General features: G+C 47.2%; 1 protein-coding gene across 1 annotated transcript in view; it reads left to right on the top strand.

Moving 5' to 3' along the window:
- Nucleotides 1-4,110: 4,110 nt before the first annotated feature.
- Nucleotides 4,111-11,259, top strand: part of Anxa11 (annexin A11) — a 44,787-nt gene continuing 37,638 nt past the window's right edge. Inside the window, exon 1 of the mRNA XM_021181626.2 lies at nt 4,111-4,256. The gene's annotated coding sequence lies outside the window, so the exon portion shown is untranslated. The remainder of the gene's footprint in view (nt 4,257-11,259) is intronic.

Below are 11,259 nucleotides of genomic sequence, written 5' to 3' on the forward strand. Positions count from 1 at the left end.
AAAAAAAAAAAAAAAAAAAGTTAAATACAGGTCATTAAGGAAGTCTTAACACTGTATGCACTTTCCAAAAGCAATGTCTATTGAACAAAACACTAACTAAAGTAAAATATTAATGAACTTTCAGATATTGATAGCTTCATTAATGGCTATTCACACTAAACAAACACAAATCTGTTTTTACAAAATGTTTTTAGTCTTGCTTCATAAAGCTATTTATATTTGAGGCTTTGGGGGCTGGAGAGATGGCTCAGAGGTTAAGCGCACTGGTTGTTCTTCCAGAGGTTCTGGGTTCAATTCCCAGCAACCACAAGGTGGTTCACAACCATTTATAATGGGATCCGATGCCCTCTTCTGGTGTGTCTGAGAACAGCTACAGTGTACTCATATACATAAAATAAATAAAATCTTTTTTAAAAAAATAATTGAGGCTTCATTCTTTCAAATATGTGAACTTTAACATTAGCAAATGTATTTTTAGGGCCAGTGAGATGGCTCCGAGGATAAAGGACACTACTAAGCCTCGTGACTTGTGTTTGATGCCCTGGACCCCAGCCTTGCACTGGCTCTTAGGTCGCCAGATCAGGGGAAGCCTAGTGATGGGAATGAAAGGGGAAGGGTTTGAAGATTTTAGGGCAAGAGCTGTCTACCAGTCAGGATGAGAGAACTCCAGCATGTGATAATTCACAGGGCTACAACAATGAGTTCTAGGTGAGCATGTGGTAGCTCTCACAGAGGGCAGAAATAACTCCAAATATTGTGTGCATTGTTATCAATATGAACTGGTTAAACGAACTACCTAAAGAACTACTATACTCAGGTAGGATTCTTAGAACCTTATGAAAAGTGATGTTCTCTCCAAGAAACAGCTGAGACAGCAATGCTGGGAGACGAGAGAATGCAGTCTGCATGCACACTGCTGTCTGGTAGCAGTAGACGTGGGAAATATCAGTCTGCCTTCCTAGAAATTAATAGGTGGAACAGAAAACGGAGAAAAGAACAGATGAAAGGCCTAAGCAGCCTGTCTTGCAAGCTCAGAGTGATTTAGAAGTGAGCTTTGCATGTACTCTAAAGCTACGTTCATAAAAACTAGAACAGCCAAAAATAGGGCCACCGAGGAAGATGGCCTTCTAAAGGGAGTGCATTTTCTTATCTGCAAGCATTAAAGGGAGGAATAAATGACAAGAAGAACTGATTTCTTTACAAAAGTCATACATTTTAAAATAAAAATTGGAAATGTACTCATAACCCATAGATTAAGGATGAATTTCTAACGACGTCCTCCAATTGTTTATTTATAACTGAGAGGCGATGACAGCACCGAGTATTTAAACTTGGCAAGCAGCTAAGACAGGATTTAGAGGGAGATTTATAATGAATACATTTACTAGAAAACAGCCAAGACTGTGAAAACATTCCATCTCCATGGTGAGCTCCACAAATCTGACCATCAATGGTGAGCCTAAGAGAGGTAACCGCAAAGATAAAAGCAGGAGTCATAGCAAAAAGCTACTTCAAAAAGAACTAACATGCTCAAAATAGCTGAAAGTTGATGCATGTGCGCGTACGAGTGTGCTTGGTGTGGAGGTCAGGGGTCAGCATCAGGAGGCTTCCTCAGTCACTTTCTACCTCATTGCTGGGGACAAGTCTTTTCTCACTGAGCCTAGAGCTTGGCCAGAGTGGCTGGCCAGTGAGCCTCAGGACAGCCTTGTCTGTCCCCAACTATGATGCTTCGTCCAAATTTTTCCCCCCTCAAGACAGAGTTTCTGTGTGTAGCCCTGGTCATCCTGGAACTCGCTGTGTAGTCCATGCTAGTCTTGAACTCAAAGATCCACCTGCCTCTGCCTCCTAGGTGCTGGGATTAAAGATATGCACCCCCACCCACAAAAGTATTTTCTTTGCTACGTCATAACAGTAATTTTGCTACTATTATGAATCATAATGTAAATATCTGATATGCAGATCGCCTTCTGTGAAAGTCATTTGACCCTGAGGAGTCGTGACACATAGGTTGAGAAACGCTGCCCTAAATGATTTATTTTTACATGTCATATTCTAAGAAGCATTGGCTCCACCTCAGAGAAAAGCGGCCTATCAGGAGCCTACATCCGTAGCCTTTGTGGGAGGACCAGCTAAGTGCAAGAATGGGCCAGAGGAGTGGGGGTTGCAGCCAGGTGACTCCCCTCCCCCCACCCCCTTGAGAGTGCAGGATAACAGTAGCTCCCTGGAGTCCAGAAAGGCTTGGAGCTGGTTTGGTGGCAGACTTCACATGAGTCCCATGTCCCCACAAGTTCCTGTTCTTTCTGCCTATTTATTTATTTATTTATTTATTTATTTATTTATTTATTAAGTGTTCTGCCTGCCTACAAGCCAGGAGAGGGCACTAGTCCTCTCCTGTGAGCCACCATGTGGTTGCTGGGAATTGAACTCATGACCTCTGGAAGAGCAGACAGTGCTCTTAACCTCTGAGCCATCTCTCCAGCCCGGAGGTTTTCTATGTGATGTTTTGTGTTAGGTTTCAAACCCTGGACAAATAGTTCAGGTGCCTGCTTACCATATCAAACTAACCTGGCCCCCAGGTTCTCTCAGAATTCCTCAGTCCTTACCTTACAGCATGTGGCTGGCATACCTTGCCTTTTACCCCCAACTCTGTAGGCCATGGTACTGGGCTGCTTTTCTCTACATAATATAATGATTTTAGTTACCCCTCCCCCTTTATTTAGTACCTTTAGCTTCCTAGCTGCTGTACCTGGTTCTCCTCTCTCCCCCATCTCCTTTCCCTTCCCCACTCTCCTCACAAGGCTCTGCATCATGACCACTCGGGATTCTCCCAGATGTGTCTGCCTCTGACTATGTCTCCCTTTTCTCTACAATAAACCTTCTCCTCCACCATACCTAGGAGTAATCGTGTTCCTTTGCTATTTATTTATTTAGTTATTTATTCACTCTGAAACCTTAAGCCGGAGTTTCCTGCTTGTGAAGCAGTCTTAGAGAGCCGCCAACTGTGGCAGTAGCCTGGCAGTCCTGCTCATTCCGATCTGCTGGAGCAAGGCAGACCACACCTGCCAACCAGGCTCCTTCTGGCTCTTACAGTCCACTGAGCTCCTAAAATGCAAATGACAAATGGCTTGTTTGCAAATCAAAAGTGGACCGTGAAAGAAGTGTACCCCAGGTGGGAGCTAGATAGTAAAGAATCTGTAAGGGGTAGGGGGAGATCCTGTGCAGTCCTTGGAAGAACCTAGTTGGTCCTGGGGTGCCAATTGAAAGGATACTCCAAGATAAAGTGAGGGGGAAAATACTTCAATCCTGTTTTATAAACAAACACATTTGCTTAAGCACAGCAAGCAACGCAGACGTAGAAGTGTGTTGAACATCTGGAAGGAGGTAACTAAATGTGAGCTGGGGAGAGTAAGAGACTTAATTTTTATTTTTAAATGTTACACAATCATACTTACTATCCTACCGTTTTTTCTAAACAACCAAACAACATGGGTCTTCTCCTGTTATTAACATATTAGTATTTTTGCTACAATGGATGTACCAATATTGATGCATTGCTATTAAAATCTATATATGGTCCAGATGTCATTGTTTTTTTAACTTAGTGTCCTTTTCCCAGGATCCCATCCAAGATGTCACATTACTTAGTTTTCATATCTCCATGTGACAGCTTCTCAGACTTCTCTTGTTTTGACAACCTTGAGAGTTTTGGACAGTCCTGAGTTCCTCAACTGGGGCTTGTCTGATATTTCTGCACGATTACTATGGGGTCATGTGTCTCCAGGAGGAAGACACCACACGACAGAAGATCAATATAAATTACCACTGCTGATGTTGGCCCTGGTCACTGGTTGAGGTGGTAATTTTTTCCATTGTGAAGTTTCCTCCTGCCGTACACAGTGACTGTTTTAAGTTTTCTTCGCTGTCAAACTCCTGAAAATAAACACCCGCGAGAATGTCCTCTCATCCTGAGGTCTAGAGCGGCTCTGCTCCGGAAAGCTCGGGGCTTCCTACAAAGCCACCACTGAAGCGCAGCCCTCACCTGTGGGCGTGGTCCCACGCACCCCGCCCCTCCAGAGAGGCTCCGCCCCTCTCGTGCGGCTCCGCCCCGGGGCGACAAACGCGGCCGCGCCCGGGGAGTTTTCCGCCTTGCCGGCTCCTCCTCCGACCGTGCGCAGACACTCTCGGGTTGGGATCCAGGAAAGCGGGAGTGGGAACGAGTTGCTCTTCGAGCTCAGTGTCCCGGTCCTTGGTGCCAGGTGCGTGAGGGTCCCGGCGGGCGGCTTCCGCATGAGGGGTATTCGCGCGTGGCGTGGGGTGCAATGTTCCCCCGAGGACAAGGCCCGGAGTTGAACAGGGTCAGGGCAGGTGAGCCTGGGACCGCAGGGTCCCAGGGTGTGCGAACTTGGGGGTGACTGAGGTCTTATCTCAGTGCGCTTCCGGGAGAAGCTTGAGCCGAGCCCAGCGGGCCGAGAAAGCTGTCTTTGGGAACTTTGCTCCGGAACTGCAGGGCGCGGGTTCCTGGACCTGCCACCCTGGGTTTATATAAGGCAGGCTCCCAAGCGGTACAGAGAATGCACGATTGTGCCAGATGCCGTGTTGCCTGTCTTCCTTACCGCTTATCCAGCTACGATCCCTCTGCCCCTGCCCCCGCTTCTCGTTCCAGAGTCCTCAAGAACGCTTGCTTGAGCTTGGCAACCCCGACGTCCCGTGGGCTCAGGCCAGTCTCCTAAAGGCGTACAAGGTGTCAAACAAATCTGGGGGAGAATAGCTAAACTCATGCTGGGCACATTCTCCTTGGAGATTTTTCTCCCCGCCGGCTAATCAGTGGGCGTCCTTGGAGATTGGGTTTCCCAGACCCTACACCTAGAGTGTCAGCCTACTAGTCTGATCCCTTTACAGGATTCAACTAGCTTGCTCCCTGCTTGCTCCGAGGCTGCCTTGCCCCGAGGCTGCCTTATTGCGGAAGAAAGCTACCAATGCGGCCCTGGGTTGGGCTGTTCTCAACTTTGTTGATGGCAGTGTGTGTCATTGTCGAAAGGATGACTAGTCTTGGACCCAGATCCTTTCGGGGAAGGGCCAGGTGTCTTGCTCACCCTCAGCCTGCTCCCATTTTTCTCCTTCATTATTTCCTTGCTTCCGTCAGTTGTTGGGAATTCCTGGAGGATTAACAGGGCTGTTCCCCCAAGGCTTTGTCTGTTCTCGGGATTCTCTAGCTGGGGAAGCTAGGCGAGCTCACCCACACAGTCTGTTGCTCTAAGACAGGTGTCCACTTCGGATTCCTCCATCCCTTCCTGATACCTCATTAATTTCTGCACTGTAAAATGAGGGTAATTATAATTCCTATTTCATAGACTCACTGTGAGGATTGTGTGAGTTAATTTTTTGTTTTGTTAGTTTGGGGTGGGGGTGTTGTTGTTTGTTTGTTTGCTTTGGAAACAGGGTCTACCAATTTAGCATTGGCTGGCCTGGAACTTGCTTTGTAGACCAGTCTGGTCGCAGACTTCAATCTCAAGACTCATACAGCGTGTGTGTACATTCAGTTCCGCTGGAGCTGAAGTTACAAGTTATGAACGTCCTGAGTCTGAAATCTGGTCCTTGTCAAGAGCAGTATTCACTCTTATCCACGGAGAGAGCTTTCCTGTCCTATGGCTAACCTAGTTTTACCTTTCTTATTTTTTTTTTTTTGTGTGTGTGTGTGTGTGTGTCGCCCTGGCTGTTCTGGAACTCACTCTATAGACTCTGTTGGCCTCGAACTCAAAGATTTGATTGTCTGTGCTTCCTGAGGGCTGGGATCAAAATTATGTCCCACTGCACCCGGCTTATTTTCACAATTTTAAAACAAATTTCATTTTGTATTTATAAGTGTTTTTGTCTTCATGTATGTCTGTGTACCATGTGGGTAGCTGGTGCCCTTGGAAGACAAAGAGGGCATTGGATACCCTTGAACTGGAGTTGTGAACTGCCATGGGGCTACAAGTGCTCTTAACTGCTGAGCCATCACTCCAGCCTCTTGAGTTGTTTTTCTTTTTTTCTTTTTTCTTTCTTTTTTTCTGAGACAGAGTCTCCCTCTCTAGTTCTGACTGTCCTGGAACTCGCTCTGTAGGCCAGGCTGGCATCAAACTCAGAGAGATCCACCTGCCTCTTCCTCCTGAGTGCTGGGATTAAAAGCGAGTATTACCATGCCCAGCAAGTTAATGGGTTTTTCGGGTTTGGGTTGTTGTTGTTGTTGTTTGTTTGTTTGTTTGTTTGTTTGAGACAGAGTTTCTCTGTGTCGCCCTGGCTGTTCTGGAATTCACTCTGTAGACCAAGTAGGCCTTGAATTCACAGAGATCTGCCTGCTTTATCTCCCAAATGCTGGGATCAAGGGTGTGTGCCACCATTGCATGGTGCAGGTTGGTCACTGCTGCCTGGCACAAGTTGATGTTTTTAACAGTTCTGCCATGCTCAGGTACTGAGCGGTTAGAACCAGTGGCAACTGATGTACTGTACCTGTGTATCACGGGTGGCTGGGAGATGCATAAAGCACACAAGGCAAGGCCTGGTGTATAAGTAATCAAATGCGACAGCTAGTAGATAGTACAGCGATAGCAAGAGCACAAGGTGCAGCCAGCTTGAACTGCCCTGTCCCAGCACACAGCTCTCTGCTCTCTTTTCTTTGTTTGTCCATTCCTTACTTACAAGCCATTCTCTTTAACCTCTCTGTTATTGGCCCAGTTCTCCAGACAGGCCTTGGAAGGATTTGTATGACCACATATCTAGCCTTTGTGCCTTTGGAGGGTGGAGACTTCCTGAATCTTTCTAAGAGCCCGTGTGGGTCCTCTTTCAAGTAGTTTCTCTATAGCTCTAGTTGACCTGGAACTCTCTCTGTGGACCAGGCTGGCCTCAAACTCACAGAGATGAGTGGGATTGCATATTTTGTTTCCTGAAGGCCAGAGATGATCTCTTCTTCCCTTCCTAGATGCTTTGCTTCATCTTGAGCCCAAAGCAGTTTCTAGCATTGGGTCCCACGGGATTGGGAGAGTTGGTGTGGCTATACTTCACAGGCCTAGCCAGGGGAACACACTCCAGTTTCTATTAACCTTCTCGATACCCACTGAGCTCATTCCTTCCAGAGCATCAAGCATTTGTGTGTTGCTTAGATAGGACAGCGCTGAGAATAAATGGAATCTGGTTTCCTTGGTGGGAGTTGGCATTTCTAAGAACAGTTGTTGAACTCTGTTTGGAATGGAACCGTCCAATAACCTCTAAAACCGGTTGGCCTACGTCAGGCATGTTGACCGCCGTAACTCATGAAAGTTCCCAGGGCCACTTGGCTGGTTGTCATAGAGGAGAAGAGCAGCTATGCAGTGAAATGGTCAGCCCACACTAATAGGAGAAAGAATGGCGTTCCAGGGGGCTGGAGAGATGGCTCAGTGGTTAGGAGTACTCATTGCTCTTCTGAAGGTCCTGAGTTCAATTCCCAGTACTTATGTGACATCTCATACCTGTCTGGTGCCACCTTCTGGTGTACAGATGTACATGCAGATCAAGTGTTCTTACATAAAGTGCATTTAAAAAAAAAAAAAAAGAATAGGGTCTGGAGAGATGGCTCAGTGGTTAAGAGCACCGACTGCTCTTCTGGAGGTCCCAAGTTCAAATCCCAGCACCCACATGGTGGCTCACAACCATCTGTAATGAGATCTGATGCTCTTCTGGTGTGTCTGAAGAGAGCCACACTGTACTTACATACAGTAATAAATAAATGTTTAAAAAAAGTGTATTTGTAAAAAAAAAAAAAAAGAATAGAGTGAGTGCATCTGAACAGTTAGGGGACAGGGGCTGGAGAGCTGGTTCAGTGCTTAAGAGCACATATCAGTTACTCTGCTGCCACTGTGACAAAACACCATGGCCAACGCAACTTAAGAAAGCATTTGATAGGACTTATGCCTCCAGAGGGTTAGAGTCCATAATGGTGGAGCAAAGTCACATTGCAGCAGAAACAGTGGAGAGCTCACATCTTGACTCAGAGAGAACTAACTGTGGGTCTTTTGAACCCTCAAAGCGCACTTCTAGTGACACACTGCACCAGCAAGGCCACACCTAATCCTTCCCAGCAGCCACCAACTGGAAACCAGCTGCTCAAACATGTGAGCTTGTGAGGACTAGTCTCTGTTCAAACCACCACCCAGCACTTGTTGCTCTTACAGAACACCCAGGCTCCCCTCCAGCACCCACATGGCTCCTCACAGCCATCCCTAGCATCCAGGGTCTCTGACGTCTGGAGGGCACCAGTCATGTAAGTGTGTACATAGGTAGATGTAGGCATAGCACCCATAAAGTAATAAAGAACTAGAGGATTAGAGGACAGTTCATCTTCCAGCTAGTTGGAGACAAGCCATGTCGCCACATGGTCCCAGTTTTCTGGATGATAAATGATTGCCTCCAGCAGAGAATCAGATGACTATGTTTGCGGAAGGGTTTTGAGGTTATTGAGGGAGCAGCGATGATCCCGATATTGTGGGTGTGTTACTAAGGAAGCTGGAAGCTTAAGGTGGAGCATATCATGGGCAAAGCTGGCTCTGTGATTAGTAGTGTTAGTTTTTTGGGGATTGGGTTCCTGAAGGACCCACTGTCTTAGCAGCAAAGAAGACAGTCGAAGGACTCAGGGACCCGAGCCCTTCAGTGGAGGCTGGCTTGCAAGAGGAGTGAGAATTCCGAGTGAGGGAGAGAAGAATCTGGACACTGTGGACAGGGAGAACGTGAAGCCTGGTGTTCAAACCGTCTTTGGGGGAACAGGGTGTGTAACGGGGCAGGGCCAGCGTTAATGAACGAGAGCTTGCTGTGCCCACCACAAAGGGCACAGGTATTTTTAGTAATTGGGTGACAAGGCATGTTTCTGTTGAAATCTTTAGTGACTGACCACTGCCTGTCCAGCCAGTTCTGTATGCCCAAAAGAAGACCTAGTGTCCCTGGGGATATCAGGGGCTGCCCCCTCTTTGAGTTCTTAGTCTTGTTAGTAAGAGAATCTAGGAAGGATGTTCAAGGACTTGGAAGGATGTTCAAGGACCGTTTTGTTAGAGTTGGAAAGGAAAACCCAGGCACACGGTGAATCACAGTAGATACCAAGAGGAAGGAGATGGAGGAGAGGAAGAGAGAAGGCAGGCATGCCATCGAGCCTGGTGGTGGCCACATCCTTAATCCCAGCACTTGGGAGGCAGAGGCAGGGGACCACTGTGAGTTCGAGGCCAGCCTGGTCTACAGAGCAAGTTCCAGGACAGCCAGGGCTACACAGAGAAACCCTGTCTGGAAACAAACGAAACAAAATGAAAGAAAAGAAAAGAAAGACAGGCAGGAAAGAAGGAAGAGAAAGAAAAGGAAGAAAGAAAACAAGCAGTAGGTTTAGTAATGGGGGTCAGCAAATTGCCTCGTGGCTGACAAGCAGCCACATGGCTGAAGGGAAGAGAAAGAGGGTGACAAAGCAGCCCAGAGGATCTGGAAGAGCGTGCCCAGGCTGTGTGTAATATCTGAAAGGAAAGAAGACTGGGGGCGGGGGCGGGGCGGGGGCGGGGGCGGGGGCGGGGCGGGGGCGGGAAAGTTGTTTTCCTAAGTGGTGCAGAGAAGTTGGCAGTTACAGTGCCGCATGTGGGAAGCTCTGTAGGACTGCAGGGGGTTAGGACATCATTCCACGAAGGGAAATCCTCCTATCTCCTAATCATGACTTTAGGAGTGATTGCAGCAAGGTGAATTAACGTTTGGTCAGGTGATTGACAGGCCCAGCTCATTTCACTCTTAGAGAGGAGCCTGTAGTATCCAGGGATCTAATCTTTGGAGTAGATCAAAATGTCATGTGTCTGCCCAGAGCCAGAGGTAGAGTCAGTCCATCATTTGACCCGGGAGAGAGCTTTTCCTTACCAGGCTTCCCCCAGAACCCTGATAGCCATCTGCAGCGGCCTCCAGCCTACCTACCGGAACGCTGGCTTTACCCTGTGTGTGACCCATGAGACTGGATGAGGACCCAGTTTGGACGGTGGAGAAGGTCATGAACTACCCTCATGTTTCATTTCAGGAGTCGTTGGAGACTAAGTGGGGGTGGAGGCCGGCAGGACTGAGGAATTGAATCGCCTGGGCTAGACAGGCAATTTTGTCTAGGTTGTATTTATATTTGAAGTCAAGGGCATGGTGATGTTAAAGAACCCCCTGGAATAGCTGAGTAGAGGAAAGTGAGCAGCAGAAGAGATGATAGGTAGGTAGGTAGGCAGACAGACAGACCGACAGATAGATGATCGATAGATAGATGATTGATAGATAGACAGACAGACAGACGTGAGATAGTCACAGGGGCAGGGTCATCTTGCTGCAGTAGACCAGAGGAGTCTGCACAGTGTTGTTGGGACAGCCGGGGATGGGAAGGAAGAGCCGGAGCAAACCTCAGGAGCAGCTGAAGGAGGAGAGGCTGAGAGCGAGCCCAGGCTCTGTCACCTGAGGAGTGTCGGTGCTGGAGGCCACAGCCCCTGTACCTCATACTGCAGCTTCTGTGTATGACTTGTTTATTGCGACAGTAACCAACTGGGTGACTGTTGCTCCAGGTCAGCCGCAGTGGAATGTTCTCATTGCAGAATTACCATAATTTATTCAGTCTTCCCCTTGCTTGTGGATTATGAATTTTTTTCCTGTTTTTATTGACTTAAGTTTTAAGTTTTCTAAATAAAGAAATAAGATTCTAGTTGCTTTCAGTAGTGTGTGTGTGTGTGTGTGTGTGTGTTGTGTAGTGGTGTGTGTGTGTGGTGTGTGTGTGTATGTGTGCAGAGGGCATCAATTTTAACTTTTATCCATTCCTTCCCATTTTTAGTTCACTTTGTTGCTTTCTTGTCATTGAAAAACCCTGCCGCCATCAGTTCTGTCCTTTGGATATAATGCTAGCGGGTGGCTTTCCACAGTCTTAGTTACTGTTTATTGCTGTGAAGAGACACCATGACCAAGGCAACTCTTATAAAGGAAATGATTTAATTGGGGCTGCCTTACAGAACAGAGGTTTAGTCCATTATCATCTTGGTGGGAAGCATGGTGGCAGGCAGGCAGACATGGTGCTGGAGAAGGAACCCTGAGTTCTACAACTGGATCCACAGGCATCAGGAAGAGAAGGACATACCTGGCCTTGGCTTGAGTTTATGAAACTTCAAAGCCCACCCCCAGTGACACACTTCTACCAACATGGCCACACCTTTTTTTTTAAATTTTTAATATTTTTATTACATATTTTCCTCAGTTACATTTCCAATG

The sequence above is a fragment of the Mus caroli genome, chromosome 14 (genome assembly GCF_900094665.2).
Source record: "Mus caroli chromosome 14, CAROLI_EIJ_v1.1, whole genome shotgun sequence".
Lineage (NCBI taxonomy): Eukaryota > Metazoa > Chordata > Mammalia > Rodentia > Muridae > Mus > Mus caroli.